Source organism: Haliaeetus albicilla, unplaced genomic scaffold, assembly GCF_947461875.1.
Source record: "Haliaeetus albicilla unplaced genomic scaffold, bHalAlb1.1 scaffold_34, whole genome shotgun sequence".
Classification (NCBI taxonomy): domain Eukaryota; kingdom Metazoa; phylum Chordata; class Aves; order Accipitriformes; family Accipitridae; genus Haliaeetus; species Haliaeetus albicilla.
Window position 1 is genome coordinate 3,128,947 of NW_027212433.1, and position 16,244 is coordinate 3,145,190.

The following is a 16,244-nucleotide window of genomic DNA, read 5'->3' on the forward strand; positions in this document are numbered from 1 at the left end:
ACAGGCTCTGCCGAGGATGCGCACCGTGAGATGTTCCTTCTCTGGGCAAGCACAGATCCCCAAACCTGTTGTGCCTGTGAATAGGCCGCAGGGGGAAGGTGAAGACCAGCAACAGCTTTCAGGGCTGCCACCTTCCGTGTGGGACAAGGAGCCGGACGTTTGCCTTTTCGGGAACAGGCTCTGCCGAGGATGCGCACCGTGAGATGTTCCTTCTCTGGGCAAGCACAGATCCCATAAACTGTTGTGCCTGTGACTAGGCTGCAGGGGGAAGGTGAAGACCAGCAACAGCTTTCAGGGCTGCCACCTTCCGTGTAGGACAAGGAGCCGGACGTTTGCCTTTTCGGGAACAGGCTCTGCCGAGGATGCGCACAGTGAGATGTTCCTTCTCTGGGCAAGCACAGATCCCATAAACTGTTGTGCCTGTGAATAGGCTGCAGGGGGAAGGTGAAGACCAGCAAGAGCTTTCCGGGCTGCCACCTTCCGTGTGGGACAAGGAGCCGGACGTTTGCCTTTTCGGGAACAGGCTCTGCCGAGGATGCGCACCGTGAGATGTTCCTTCTCTGGGCAAGCACAGATCCCCAAACCTGTTGTGCCTGTGAATAGGCTGCAGGGGGAAGGTGAAGACCAGCAACAGCTTTCCGGGCTGCCACCTTCCGTGTGGGACAAGGAGCCGGACGTTTGCCTTTTCGGGAACAGGCTCTGCCGAGGATGCGCACCGTGAGAGATTGCGTCTTTGGGAAAGCAGAGATTCCCAGTGTGGTGGTGCCTGTGACTAGGCTGCAGGGGGAAGGTGAAGACCAGCAACAGCTTTCCGGGCTGCCACCTTCCGTGTGGGACAAGGAGCCGGACGTTTGCCTTTTCGGGAACAGGCTCTGCCGAGGATGCGCACCGTGAGATGTTCCTTCTCTGGGCAAGCACAGATCCCCAAACCTGTTGTGCCTGTGAATAGGCTGCAGGGGGAAGGTGAAGACCAGCAACAGCTTTCCGGGCTGCCACCTTCCGTGTGGGACAAGGAGCCGGACGTTTGCCTTTTCGGGAACAGGCTCTGCCGAGGATGCGCACCGTGAGAGATTGCGTCTTTGGGAAAGCACAGATCCCCAAACCTGTTGTGCCTGTGAATAGGCTGCAGGGGGAAGGTGAAGACCAGCAACAGCTTTCCGGGCTGCCACCTTCCGTGTGGGACAAGGAGCCCGAGGTTTGCCTTTTCGGGAACAGGCTCTGCCGAGGATGCGCACCGTGAGATGTTCCTTCTCTGGGCAAGCACAGATCCCCAAACCTGTTGTGCCTGTGAATAGGCTGCAGGGGGAAGGTGAAGACCAGCAACAGCTTTCCGGGCTGCCACCTTCCGTGTGGGACAAGGAGCCGGACGTTTGCCTTTTCGGGAACAGGCTCTGCCGAGGATGCGCACCGTGAGATGTTCCTTCTCTGCGCAAGCACAGATCCCAAAACCTGTTGTGCCTGTGAATAGGCTGCAGGGGGAAGGTGAAGACCAGCAACAGCTTTCAGGGCTGCCACCTTCCGTGTGGGACAAGGAGCCGGACGTCTGCCTTTTCGGGAACAGGCTCTGCCGAGGATGCGCACCGTGAGATGTTCCTTCTCTGGGCAAGCACAGATCCCCAAACCTGTTGTGCCTGTGAATAGGCTGCAGGGGGAAGGTGAAGACCAGCAACAGCTTTCAGGGCTGCCACCTTCCGTGTGGGACAAGGAGCCGGACGTTTGCCTTTTCGGGAACAGGCTCTGCCGAGGATGCGCACCGTGAGATGTTCCTTCTCTGGGCAAGCACAGATCCCAAAACCTGTTGTGCCTGTGAATAGGCTGCAGGGGGAAGGTGAAGACCAGCAACAGCTTTCCGGGCTGCCACCTTCCGTGTGGGACAAGGAGCCGGACGTTTGCCTTTTCGGGAACAGGCTCTGCCGAGGATGCGCACCGTGAGAGATTGCGTCTTTGGGAAAGCACAGATCCCCAAACCTGTTGTGCCTGTGAATAGGCTGCAGGGGGAAGGTGAAGACCAGCAACAGCTTTCCGGGCTGCCACCTTCCGTGTGGGACAAGGAGCCGGACGTTTGCCTTTTCGGGAACAGGCTCTGCCGAGGATGCGCACCGTGAGATGTTCCTTCTCTGGGCAAGCACAGATCCCCAAACCTGTTGTGCCTGTGAATAGGCTGCAGGGGGAAGGTGAAGACCAGCAACAGCTTTCCGGGCTGCCACCTTCCGTGTGGGACAAGGAGCCGGACGTTTGCCTTTTCGGGAACAGGCTCTGCCGAGGATGCGCACCGTGAGATGTTCCTTCTCTGCGCAAGCACAGATCCCAAAACCTGTTGTGCCTGTGAATAGGCTGCAGGGGGAAGGTGAAGACCAGCAAGAGCTTTCCGGGCTGCCACCTTCCGTGTGGGACAAGGAGCCGGACGTTTGCCTTTTCGGGAACAGGCTCTGCCGAGGATGCGCACCGTGAGATGTTCCTTCTCTGGGCAAGCACAGATCCCCAAACCTGTTGTGCCTGTGAATAGGCTGCAGGGGGAAGGTGAAGACCAGCAACAGCTTTCCGGGCTGCCACCTTCCGTGTGGGACAAGGAGCCGGACGTTTGCCTTTTCGGGAACAGGCTCTGCCGAGGATGCGCACCGTGAGAGATTGCGTCTTTGGGAAAGCAGAGATTCCCAGTGTGGTGGTGCCTGTGACTAGGCTGCAGGGGGAAGGTGAAGACCAGCAACAGCTTTCCGGGCTGCCACCTTCCGTGTGGGACAAGGAGCCGGACGTTTGCCTTTTCGGGAACAGGCTCTGCCGAGGATGCGCACCGTGAGATGTTCCTTCTCTGGGCAAGCACAGATCCCAAAACCTGTTGTGCCTGTGAATAGGCTGCAGGGGGAAGGTGAAGACCAGCAAGAGCTTTCCGGGCTGCCACCTTCCGTGTGGGACAAGGAGCCGGACGTTTGCCTTTTCGGGAACAGGCTCTGCCGAGGATGCGCACCGTGAGATGTTCCTTCTCTGGGCAAGCACAGATCCCCAAACCTGTTGTGCCTGTGAATAGGCTGCAGGGGGAAGGTGAAGACCAGCAACAGCTTTCCGGGCTGCCACCTTCCGTGTGGGACAAGGAGCCGGACGTTTGCCTTTTCGGGAACAGGCTCTGCCGAGGATGCGCACCGTGAGATGTTCCTTCTCTGGGCAAGCACAGATCCCCAAACCTGTTGTGCCTGTGAATAGGCTGCAGGGGGAAGGTGAAGACCAGCAACAGCTTTCAGGGCTGCCACCTTCCGTGTGGGACAAGGAGCCGGACGTTTGCCTTTTCGGGAACAGGCTCTGCCGAGGATGCGCACCGTGAGATGTTCCTTCTCTGGGCAAGCACAGATCCCAAAACCTGTTGTCCCTGTGAATAGGCTGCAGGGGGAAGGTGAAGACCAGCAACAGCTTTCATGGCTGCCACCTTCCGTGTGGGACAAGGAGCCGGACGTTTGCCTTTTCGGGAACAGGCTCTGCCGAGGATGCGCACCGTGAGATGTTCCTTCTCTGGGCAAGCACAGATCCCCAAACCTGTTGTGCCTGTGAATAGGCCGCAGGGGGAAGGTGAAGACCAGCAAGAGCTTTCCGGGCTGCCACCTTCCGTGTGGGACAAGGAGCCGGACGTTTGCCTTTTCGGGAACAGGCTCTGCCGAGGATGCGCACCGTGAGAGATTGCGTCTTTGGGAAAGCAGAGATTCCCAGTGCGGTGGTGCCTGTGAATAGGCTGCAGGGGGAAGGTGAAGACCAGCAACAGCTTTCCGGGCTGCCACCTTCCGTGTGGGACAAGGAGCCGGACGTTTGCCTTTTCGGGAACAGGCTCTGCCGAGGATGCGCACCGTGAGATGTTCCTTCTCTGGGCAAGCACAGATCCCAAAACCTGTTGTGCCTGTGACTAGGCTGCAGGGGGAAGGTGAAGACCAGCAACAGCTTTCAGGGCTGCCACCTTCCGTGTGGGACAAGGAGCCGGACGTTTGCCTTTTCGGGAACAGGCTCTGCCGAGGATGCGCACCGTGAGATGTTCCTTCTCTGGGCAAGCACAGATCCCCAAACCTGTTGTGCCTGTGAATAGGCTGCAGGGGGAAGGTGAAGACCAGCAACAGCTTTCCGGGCTGCCACCTTCCGTGTGGGACAAGGAGCCGGACGTTTGCCTTTTTGGGAACAGGCTCTGCCGAGGATGCGCACCGTGAGATGTTCCTTCTCTGGGCAAGCACAGATCCCCAAACCTGTTGTGCCTGTGAATAGGCTGCAGGGGGAAGGTGAAGACCAGCAAGAGCTTTCCGGGCTGCCACCTTCCGTGTGGGACAAGGAGCCGGACGTTTGCCTTTTCGGGAACAGGCTCTGCCGAGGATGCGCACCGTGAGATGTTCCTTCTCTGGGCAAGCACAGATCCCCAAACCTGTTGTGCCTGTGAATAGGCTGCAGGGGGAAGGTGAAGACCAGCAAGAGCTTTCCGGGCTGCCACCTTCCATGTGGGACAAGGAGCCGGACATTTGCCTTTTCGGGAACAGGCTCTGCCGAGGATGCGCACCGTGAGAGATTGCGTCTTTGGGAAAGCAGAGATTCCCAGTGCGGTGGTGCCTGTGAATAGGCTGCAGGGGGAAGGTGAAGACCAGCAACAGCTTTCCGGGCTGCCACCTTCCGTGTGGGACAAGGAGCCGGACGTTTGCCTTTTCGGGAACAGGCTCTGCCGAGGATGCGCACCGTGAGAGATTGCGTCTTTGGGAAAGCACAGATCCCCAAACCTGTTGTGCCTGTGAATAGGCTGCAGGGGGAAGGTGAAGACCAGCAACAGCTTTCCGGGCTGCCACCTTCCGTGTGGGACAAGGAGCCGGACGTTTGCCTTTTCGGGAACAGGCTCTGCCGAGGATGCGCACCGTGAGATGTTCCTTCTCTGGGCAAGCACAGATCCCCAAACCTGTTGTGCCTGTGAATAGGCCGCAGGGGGAAGGTGAAGACCAGCACCAGCTTTCAGGGCTGCCACCTTCCGTGTGGGACAAGGAGCCGGACGTTTGCCTTTTCGGGAACAGGCTCTGCCGAGGATGCGCACCGTGAGATGTTCCTTCTCTGGGCAAGCACAGATCCCCAAACCTGTTGTGCCTGTGAATAGGCTGCAGGGGGAAGGTGAAGACCAGCAACAGCTTTCCGGGCTGCCACCTTCCGTGTGGGACAAGGAGCCGGACGTTTGCCTTTTCGGGAACAGGCTCTGCCAAGGATGCGCACCGTGAGATGTTCCTTCTCTGGGCAAGCACAGATCCCCAAACCTGTTGTGCCTGTGAATAGGCTGCAGGGGGAAGGTGAAGACCAGCAACAGCTTTCCGGGCTGCCACCTTCCGTGTGGGACAAGGAGCCGGACGTTTGCCTTTTCGGGAACAGGCTCTGCCGAGGATGCGCACCGTGAGATGTTCCTTCTCTGGGCAAGCACAGATCCCCAAACCTGTTGTGCCTGTGAATAGGCCGCAGGGGGAAGGTGAAGACCAGCAACAGCTTTCAGGGCTGCCACCTTCCGTGTGGGACAAGGAGCCGGACGTTTGCCTTTTCGGGAACAGGCTCTGCCGAGGATGCGCACCGTGAGATGTTCCTTCGCTGGGCAAGCACAGATCCCATAAACTGTTGTGCCTGTGACTAGGCCGCAGGGGGAAGGTGAAGACCAGCAACAGCTTTCAGGGCTGCCACCTTCCGTGTAGGACAAGGAGCCGGACGTTTGCCTTTTCGGGAACAGGCTCTGCCGAGGATGCGCACCGTGAGATGTTCCTTCTCTGGGCAAGCACAGATCCCATAAACTGTTGTGCCTGTGAATAGGCTGCAGGGGGAAGGTGAAGACCAGCAAGAGCTTTCCGGGCTGCCACCTTCCGTGTGGGACAAGGAGCCGGACGTTTGCCTTTTCGGGAACAGGCTCTGCCGAGGATGCGCACCGTGAGATGTTCCTTCTCTGGGCAAGCACAGATCCCCAAACCTGTTGTGCCTGTGAATAGGCTGCAGGGGGAAGGTGAAGACCAGCAAGAGCTTTCCGGGCTGCCACCTTCCGTGTGGGACAAGGAGCCGGACGTTTGCCTTTTCGGGAACAGGCTCTGCCGAGGATGCGCACCGTGAGAGATTGCGTCTTTGGGAAAGCAGAGATTCCCAGTGTGGTGGTGCCTGTGACTAGGCTGCAGGGGGAAGGTGAAGACCAGCAACAGCTTTCCGGGCTGCCACCTTCCGTGTGGGACAAGGAGCCGGACGTTTGCCTTTTCGGGAACAGGCTCTGCCGAGGATGCGCACCGTGAGATGTTCCTTCTCTGGGCAAGCACAGATCCCAAAACCTGTTGTGCCTGTGAATAGGCTGCAGGGGGAAGGTGAAGACCAGCAAGAGCTTTCCGGGCTGCCACCTTCCGTGTGGGACAAGGAGCCGGACGTTTGCCTTTTCGGGAACAGGCTCTGCCGAGGATGCGCACCGTGAGATGTTCCTTCTCTGGGCAAGCACAGATACCCAAACCTGTTGTGCCTGTGAATAGGCTGCAGGGGGAAGGTGAAGACCAGCAAGAGCTTTCCGGGCTGCCACCTTCCGTGTGGGACAAGGAGCCGGACGTTTGCCTTTTCGGGAACAGGCTCTGCCGAGGCTGCGCACCGTGAGAAGTTCCTTCTCTGGGCAAGCACAGATCCCCAAACCTGTTGTGCCTGTGAATAGGCTGCAGGGGGAAGGTGAAGACCAGCAACAGCTTTCCGGGCTGCCACCTTCCGTGTGGGACAAGGAGCCGGACGTTTGCCTTTTCGGGAACAGGCTCTGCCGAGGATGCGCACCGTGAGATGTTCCTTCTCTGGGCAAGCAGAGATCCCCAAACCTGTTGTGCCTGTGACTAGGCTGCAGGGGGAAGGTGAAGACCAGCAACAGCTTTCCGGGCTGCCACCTTCCGTGTGGGACAAGGAGCCGGACGTTTGCCTTTTCGGGAACAGGCTCTGCCGAGGATGCGCACCGTGAGATGTTCCTTCTCTGGGCAAGCACAGATCCCCAAACCTGTTGTGCCTGTGAATAGGCTGCAGGGGGAAGGTGAAGACCAGCAAGAGCTTTCCGGGCTGCCACCTTCCGTGTGGGACAAGGAGCCGGACGTTTGCCTTTTCGGGAACAGGCTCTGCCGAGGATGCGCACCGTGAGATGTTCCTTCTCTGGGCAAGCACAGATCCCCAAACCTGTTGTGCCTGTGAATAGGCTGCAGGGGGAAGGTGAAGACCAGCAAGAGCTTTCCGGGCTGCCACCTTCCGTGTGGGACAAGGAGCCGGACGTTTGCCTTTTCGGGAACAGGCTCTGCCGAGGATGCGCACCGTGAGATGTTCCTTCTCTGGGCAAGCACAGATCCCCAAACCTGTTGTGCCTGTGAATAGGCCGCAGGGGGAAGGTGAAGACCAGCAACAGCTTTCCGGGCTGCCACCTTCCGTGTGGGACAAGGAGCCGGACGTTTGCCTTTTCGGGAACAGGCTCTGCCGAGGATGCGCACCGTGAGATGTTCCTTCTCTGGGCAAGCACAGATCCCCAAACCTGTTGTGCCTGTGAATAGGCTGCAGGGGGAAGGTGAAGACCAGCAACAGCTTTCCGGGCTGCCACCTTCCGTGTGGGACAAGGAGCCGGACGTTTGCCTTTTCGGGAACAGGCTCTGCCGAGGATGCGCACCGTGAGATGTTCCTTCTCTGGGCAAGCACAGATCCCCAAACCTGTTGTGCCTGTGAATAGGCTGCAGGGGGAAGGTGAAGACCAGCAAGAGCTTTCCGGGCTGCCACCTTCCGTGTGGGACAAGGAGCCGGACGTTTGCCTTTTCGGGAACAGGCTCTGCCGAGGATGCGCACCGTGAGATGTTCCTTCTCTGGGCAAGCACAGATCCCCAAACCTGTTGTGCCTGTGAATAGGCTGCAGGGGGAAGGTGAAGACCAGCAACAGCTTTCCGGGCTGCCACCTTCCGTGTGGGACAAGGAGCCGGACGTTTGCCTTTTCGGGAACAGGCTCTGCCGAGGATGCGCACCGTGAGATGTTCCTTCTCTGGGCAAGCACAGATCCCCAAACCTGTTGTGCCTGTGAATAGGCTGCAGGGGGAAGGTGAAGACCAGCAACAGCTTTCCGGGCTGCCACCTTCCGTGTGGGACAAGGAGCCGGACGTTTGCCTTTTCGGGAACAGGCTCTGCCAAGGATGCGCACCGTGAGATGTTCCTTCTCTGGGCAAGCACAGATCCCCAAACCTGTTGTGCCTGTGAATAGGCTGCAGGGGGAAGGTGAAGACCAGCAACAGCTTTCAGGGCTGCCACCTTCCGTGTGGGACAAGGAGCCGGACGTTTGCCTTTTCGGGAACAGGCTCTGCCGAGGATGCGCACCGTGAGATGTTCCTTCTCTGGGCAAGCACAGATCCCCAAACCTGTTGTGCCTGTGAATAGGCCGCAGGGGGAAGGTGAAGACCAGCACCAGCTTTCAGGGCTGCCACCTTCCGTGTGGGACAAGGAGCCGGACGTTTGCCTTTTCGGGAACAGGCTCTGCCGAGGATGCGCACCGTGAGATGTTCCTTCTCTGGGCAAGCACAGATCCCCAAACCTGTTGTGCCTGTGAATAGGCTGCAGGGGGAAGGTGAAGACCAGCAACAGCTTTCCGGGCTGCCACCTTCCGTGTGGGACAAGGAGCCGGACGTTTGCCTTTTCGGGAACAGGCTCTGCCAAGGATGCGCACCGTGAGATGTTCCTTCTCTGGGCAAGCACAGATCCCCAAACCTGTTGTGCCTGTGAATAGGCTGCAGGGGGAAGGTGAAGACCAGCAACAGCTTTCCGGGCTGCCACCTTCCGTGTGGGACAAGGAGCCGGACGTTTGCCTTTTCGGGAACAGGCTCTGCCGAGGATGCGCACCGTGAGATGTTCCTTCTCTGGGCAAGCACAGATCCCCAAACCTGTTGTGCCTGTGAATAGGCCGCAGGGGGAAGGTGAAGACCAGCAACAGCTTTCAGGGCTGCCACCTTCCGTGTGGGACAAGGAGCCGGACGTTTGCCTTTTCGGGAACAGGCTCTGCCGAGGATGCGCACCGTGAGATGTTCCTTCGCTGGGCAAGCACAGATCCCATAAACTGTTGTGCCTGTGACTAGGCCGCAGGGGGAAGGTGAAGACCAGCAACAGCTTTCAGGGCTGCCACCTTCCGTGTAGGACAAGGAGCCGGACGTTTGCCTTTTCGGGAACAGGCTCTGCCGAGGATGCGCACCGTGAGATGTTCCTTCTCTGGGCAAGCACAGATCCCATAAACTGTTGTGCCTGTGAATAGGCTGCAGGGGGAAGGTGAAGACCAGCAAGAGCTTTCCGGGCTGCCACCTTCCGTGTGGGACAAGGAGCCGGACGTTTGCCTTTTCGGGAACAGGCTCTGCCGAGGATGCGCACCGTGAGATGTTCCTTCTCTGGGCAAGCACAGATCCCCAAACCTGTTGTGCCTGTGAATAGGCTGCAGGGGGAAGGTGAAGACCAGCAAGAGCTTTCCGGGCTGCCACCTTCCGTGTGGGACAAGGAGCCGGACGTTTGCCTTTTCGGGAACAGGCTCTGCCGAGGATGCGCACCGTGAGAGATTGCGTCTTTGGGAAAGCAGAGATTCCCAGTGTGGTGGTGCCTGTGACTAGGCTGCAGGGGGAAGGTGAAGACCAGCAACAGCTTTCCGGGCTGCCACCTTCCGTGTGGGACAAGGAGCCGGACGTTTGCCTTTTCGGGAACAGGCTCTGCCGAGGATGCGCACCGTGAGATGTTCCTTCTCTGGGCAAGCACAGATCCCAAAACCTGTTGTGCCTGTGAATAGGCTGCAGGGGGAAGGTGAAGACCAGCAAGAGCTTTCCGGGCTGCCACCTTCCGTGTGGGACAAGGAGCCGGACGTTTGCCTTTTCGGGAACAGGCTCTGCCGAGGATGCGCACCGTGAGATGTTCCTTCTCTGGGCAAGCACAGATACCCAAACCTGTTGTGCCTGTGAATAGGCTGCAGGGGGAAGGTGAAGACCAGCAAGAGCTTTCCGGGCTGCCACCTTCCGTGTGGGACAAGGAGCCGGACGTTTGCCTTTTCGGGAACAGGCTCTGCCGAGGCTGCGCACCGTGAGAAGTTCCTTCTCTGGGCAAGCACAGATCCCCAAACCTGTTGTGCCTGTGAATAGGCTGCAGGGGGAAGGTGAAGACCAGCAACAGCTTTCCGGGCTGCCACCTTCCGTGTGGGACAAGGAGCCGGACGTTTGCCTTTTCGGGAACAGGCTCTGCCGAGGATGCGCACCGTGAGATGTTCCTTCTCTGGGCAAGCAGAGATCCCCAAACCTGTTGTGCCTGTGACTAGGCTGCAGGGGGAAGGTGAAGACCAGCAACAGCTTTCCGGGCTGCCACCTTCCGTGTGGGACAAGGAGCCGGACGTTTGCCTTTTCGGGAACAGGCTCTGCCGAGGATGCGCACCGTGAGATGTTCCTTCTCTGGGCAAGCACAGATCCCCAAACCTGTTGTGCCTGTGAATAGGCTGCAGGGGGAAGGTGAAGACCAGCAAGAGCTTTCCGGGCTGCCACCTTCCGTGTGGGACAAGGAGCCGGACGTTTGCCTTTTCGGGAACAGGCTCTGCCGAGGATGCGCACCGTGAGATGTTCCTTCTCTGGGCAAGCACAGATCCCCAAACCTGTTGTGCCTGTGAATAGGCTGCAGGGGGAAGGTGAAGACCAGCAAGAGCTTTCCGGGCTGCCACCTTCCGTGTGGGACAAGGAGCCGGACGTTTGCCTTTTCGGGAACAGGCTCTGCCGAGGATGCGCACCGTGAGATGTTCCTTCTCTGGGCAAGCACAGATCCCCAAACCTGTTGTGCCTGTGAATAGGCCGCAGGGGGAAGGTGAAGACCAGCAACAGCTTTCCGGGCTGCCACCTTCCGTGTGGGACAAGGAGCCGGACGTTTGCCTTTTCGGGAACAGGCTCTGCCGAGGATGCGCACCGTGAGATGTTCCTTCTCTGGGCAAGCACAGATCCCCAAACCTGTTGTGCCTGTGAATAGGCTGCAGGGGGAAGGTGAAGACCAGCAACAGCTTTCCGGGCTGCCACCTTCCGTGTGGGACAAGGAGCCGGACGTTTGCCTTTTCGGGAACAGGCTCTGCCGAGGATGCGCACCGTGAGATGTTCCTTCTCTGGGCAAGCACAGATCCCCAAACCTGTTGTGCCTGTGAATAGGCTGCAGGGGGAAGGTGAAGACCAGCAAGAGCTTTCCGGGCTGCCACCTTCCGTGTGGGACAAGGAGCCGGACGTTTGCCTTTTCGGGAACAGGCTCTGCCGAGGATGCGCACCGTGAGATGTTCCTTCTCTGGGCAAGCACAGATCCCCAAACCTGTTGTGCCTGTGAATAGGCTGCAGGGGGAAGGTGAAGACCAGCAACAGCTTTCCGGGCTGCCACCTTCCGTGTGGGACAAGGAGCCGGACGTTTGCCTTTTCGGGAACAGGCTCTGCCGAGGATGCGCACCGTGAGATGTTCCTTCTCTGGGCAAGCACAGATCCCCAAACCTGTTGTGCCTGTGAATAGGCTGCAGGGGGAAGGTGAAGACCAGCAACAGCTTTCCGGGCTGCCACCTTCCGTGTGGGACAAGGAGCCGGACGTTTGCCTTTTCGGGAACAGGCTCTGCCGAGGATGCGCACCGTGAGATGTTCCTTCTCTGGGCAAGCACAGATCCCCAAACCTGTTGTGCCTGTGAATAGGCTGCAGGGGGAAGGTGAAGACCAGCAAGAGCTTTCCGGGCTGCCACCTTCCGTGTGGGACAAGGAGCCGGACGTTTGCCTTTTCGGGAACAGGCTCTGCCGAGGATGCGCACCGTGAGATGTTCCTTCTCTGGGCAAGCACAGATCCCATAAACTGTTGTGCCTGTGAATAGGCTGCAGGGGGAAGGTGAAGACCAGCAAGAGCTTTCCGGGCTGCCACCTTCCGTGTGGGACAAGGAGCCGGACGTTTGCCTTTTCGGGAACAGGCTCTGCCGAGGATGCGCACCGTGAGATGTTCCTTCTCTGGGCAAGCACAGATCCCCAAACCTGTTGTGCCTGTGAATAGGCTGCAGGGGGAAGGTGAAGACCAGCAAGAGCTTTCCGGGCTGCCACCTTCCGTGTGGGACAAGGAGCCGGACGTTTGCCTTTTCGGGAACAGGCTCTGCCGAGGATGCGCACCGTGAGAGATTGCGTCTTTGGGAAAGCAGAGATTCCCAGTGTGGTGGTGCCTGTGAATAGGCTGCAGGGGGAAGGTGAAGACCAGCAACAGCTTTCCGGGCTGCCACCTTCCGTGTGGGACAAGGAGCCGGACGTTTGCCTTTTCGGGAACAGGCTCTGCCGAGGATGCGCACCGTGAGATGTTCCTTCTCTGGGCAAGCACAGATCCCAAAACCTGTTGTGCCTGTGAATAGGCTGCAGGGGGAAGGTGAAGACCAGCAAGAGCTTTCCGGGCTGCCACCTTCCGTGTGGGACAAGGAGCCGGACGTTTGCCTTTTCGGGAACAGGCTCTGCCGAGGATGCGCACCGTGAGATGTTCCTTCTCTGGGCAAGCACAGATCCCAAAACCTGTTGTGCCTGTGAATAGGCTGCAGGGGGAAGGTGAAGACCAGCAACAGCTTTCCGGGCTGCCACCTTCCGTGTGGGACAAGGAGCCGGACGTTTGCCTTTTCGGGAACAGGCTCTGCCGAGGATGCGCACCGTGAGATGTTCCTTCTCTGGGCAAGCACAGATCCCCAAACCTGTTGTGCCTGTGAATAGGCTGCAGGGGGAAGGTGAAGACCAGCAACAGCTTTCAGGGCTGCCACCTTCCGTGTGGGACAAGGAGCCGGACGTTTGCCTTTTCGGGAACAGGCTCTGCCGAGGATGCGCACCGTGAGATGTTCCTTCTCTGGGCAAGCACAGATCCCCAAACCTGTTGTGCCTGTGAATAGGCTGCAGGGGGAAGGTGAAGACCAGCAAGAGCTTTCCGGGCTGCCACCTTCCGTGTGGGACAAGGAGCCGGACGTTTGCCTTTTCGGGAACAGGCTCTGCCGAGGATGCGCACCGTGAGATGTTCCTTCTCTGGGCAAGCACAGATCCCCAAACCTGTTGTGCCTGTGAATAGGCCGCAGGGGGAAGGTGAAGACCAGCAACAGCTTTCCGGGCTGCCACCTTCCGTGTGGGACAAGGAGCCGGACGTTTGCCTTTTCGGGAACAGGCTCTGCCGAGGATGCGCACCGTGAGATGTTCCTTCTCTGGGCAAGCACAGATCCCAAAACCTGTTGTGCCTGTGAATAGGCTGCAGGGGGAAGGTGAAGACCAGCAACAGCTTTCAGGGCTGCCACCTTCCGTGTGGGACAAGGAACCGGACGTTTGCCTTTTCGGGAACAGGCTCTGCCGAGGATGCGCACCGTGAGATGTTCCTTCTCTGGGCAAGCACAGATCCCAAAACCTGTTGTGCCTGTGAATAGGCTGCAGGGGGAAGGTGAAGACCAGCAACAGCTTTCAGGGCTGCCACCTTCCGTGTGGGACAAGGAGCCGGACGTTTGCCTTTTCGGGAACAGGCTCTGCCGAGGATGCGCACCGTGAGATGTTCCTTCTCTGGGCAAGCACAGATCCCAAAACCTGTTGTCCCTGTGAATAGGCTGCAGGGGGAAGGTGAAGACCAGCAACAGCTTTCAGGGCTGCCACCTTCCGTGTGGGACAAGGAGCCGGACGTTTGCCTTTTCGGGAACAGGCTCTGCCGAGGATGCGCACCGTGAGATGTTCCTTCTCTGGGCAAGCACAGATCCCCAAACCTGTTGTGCCTGTGAATAGGCCGCAGGGGGAAGGTGAAGACCAGCAAGAGCTTTCCGGGCTGCCACCTTCCGTGTGGGACAAGGAGCCGGACGTTTGCCTTTTCGGGAACAGGCTCTGCCGAGGATGCGCACCGTGAGAGATTGCGTCTTTGGGAAAGCAGAGATTCCCAGTGCGGTGGTGCCTGTGAATAGGCTGCAGGGGGAAGGTGAAGACCAGCAACAGCTTTCCGGGCTGCCACCTTCCGTGTGGGACAAGGAGCCGGACGTTTGCCTTTTCGGGAACAGGCTCTGCCGAGGATGCGCACCGTGAGATGTTCCTTCTCTGGGCAAGCACAGATCCCAAAACCTGTTGTGCCTGTGACTAGGCTGCAGGGGGAAGGTGAAGACCAGCAACAGCTTTCCGGGCTGCCACCTTCCGTGTGGGACAAGGAGCCGGACGTTTGCCTTTTCGGGAACAGGCTCTGCCGAGGATGCGCACCGTGAGATGTTCCTTCTCTGGGCAAGCACAGATCCCCAAACCTGTTGTGCCTGTGAATAGGCTGCAGGGGGAAGGTGAAGACCAGCAACAGCTTTCCGGGCTGCCACCTTCCGTGTGGGACAAGGAGCCGGACGTTTGCCTTTTTGGGAACAGGCTCTGCCGAGGATGCGCACCGTGAGATGTTCCTTCTCTGGGCAAGCACAGATCCCCAAACCTGTTGTGCCTGTGAATAGGCTGCAGGGGGAAGGTGAAGACCAGCAACAGCTTTCCGGGCTGCCACCTTCCGTGTGGGACAAGGAGCCGGACGTTTGCCTTTTCGGGAACAGGCTCTGCCGAGGATGCGCACCGTGAGATGTTCCTTCTCTGGGCAAGCACAGATCCCCAAACCTGTTGTGCCTGTGAATAGGCTGCAGGGGGAAGGTGAAGACCAGCAACAGCTTTCCGGGCTGCCACCTTCCATGTGGGACAAGGAGCCGGACGTTTGCCTTTTCGGGAACAGGCTCTGCCGAGGATGCGCACCGTGAGAGATTGCGTGTTTGGGAAAGCAGAGATTCCCAGTGTGGTGGTGCCTGTGACTAGGCTGCAGGGGGAAGGTGAAGACCAGCAACAGCTTTCCGGGCTGCCACCTTCCGTGTGGGACAAGGAGCCGGACGTTTGCCTTTTCGGGAACAGGCTCTGCCGAGGATGCGCACCGTGAGAGATTGCGTCTTTGGGAAAGCACAGATCCCCAAACCTGTTGTGCCTGTGAATAGGCTGCAGGGGGAAGGTGAAGACCAGCAACAGCTTTCCGGGCTGCCACCTTCCGTGTGGGACAAGGAGCCGGACGTTTGCCTTTTCGGGAACAGGCTCTGCCGAGGATGCGCACCGTGAGATGTTCCTTCTCTGGGCAAGCACAGATCCCCAAACCTGTTGTGCCTGTGAATAGGCCGCAGGGGGAAGGTGAAGACCAGCAACAGCTTTCAGGGCTGCCACCTTCCGTGTGGGACAAGGAGCCGGACGTTTGCCTTTTCGGGAACAGGCTCTGCCGAGGATGCGCACCGTGAGATGTTCCTTCTCTGGGCAAGCACAGATCCCCAAACCTGTTGTGCCTGTGAATAGGCTGCAGGGGGAAGGTGAAGACCAGCAACAGCTTTCCGGGCTGCCACCTTCCGTGTGGGACAAGGAGCCGGACGTTTGCCTTTTCGGGAACAGGCTCTGCCAAGGATGCGCACCGTGAGATGTTCCTTCTCTGGGCAAGCACAGATCCCCAAACCTGTTGTGCCTGTGAATAGGCTGCAGGGGGAAGGTGAAGACCAGCAACAGCTTTCAGGGCTGCCACCTTCCGTGTGGGACAAGGAGCCGGACGTTTGCCTTTTCGGGAACAGGCTCTGCCGAGGATGCGCACCGTGAGATGTTCCTTCTCTGGGCAAGCACAGATCCCCAAACCTGTTGTGCCTGTGAATAGGCCGCAGGGGGAAGGTGAAGACCAGCAACAGCTTTCAGGGCTGCCACCTTCCGTGTAGGACAAGGAGCCGGACGTTTGCCTTTTCGGGAACAGGCTCTGCCGAGGATGCGCACCGTGAGATGTTCCTTCTCTGGGCAAGCACAGATCCCATAAACTGTTGTGCCTGTGAATAGGCTGCAGGGGGAAGGTGAAGACCAGCAAGAGCTTTCCGGGCTGCCACCTTCCGTGTGGGACAAGGAGCCGGACGTTTGCCTTTTCGGGAACAGGCTCTGCCGAGGATGCGCACCGTGAGATGTTCCTTCTCTGGGCAAGCACAGATCCCCAAACCTGTTGTGCCTGTGAATAGGCTGCAGGGGGAAGGTGAAGACCAGCAAGAGCTTTCCGGGCTGCCACCTTCCGTGTGGGACAAGGAGCCGGACGTTTGCCTTTTCGGGAACAGGCTCTGCCGAGGATGCGCACCGTGAGAGATTGCGTCTTTGGGAAAGCAGAGATTCCCAGTGTGGTGGTGCCTGTGACTAGGCTGCAGGGGGAAGGTGAAGACCAGCAACAGCTTTCCGGGCTGCCACCTTCCGTGTGGGACAAGGAGCCGG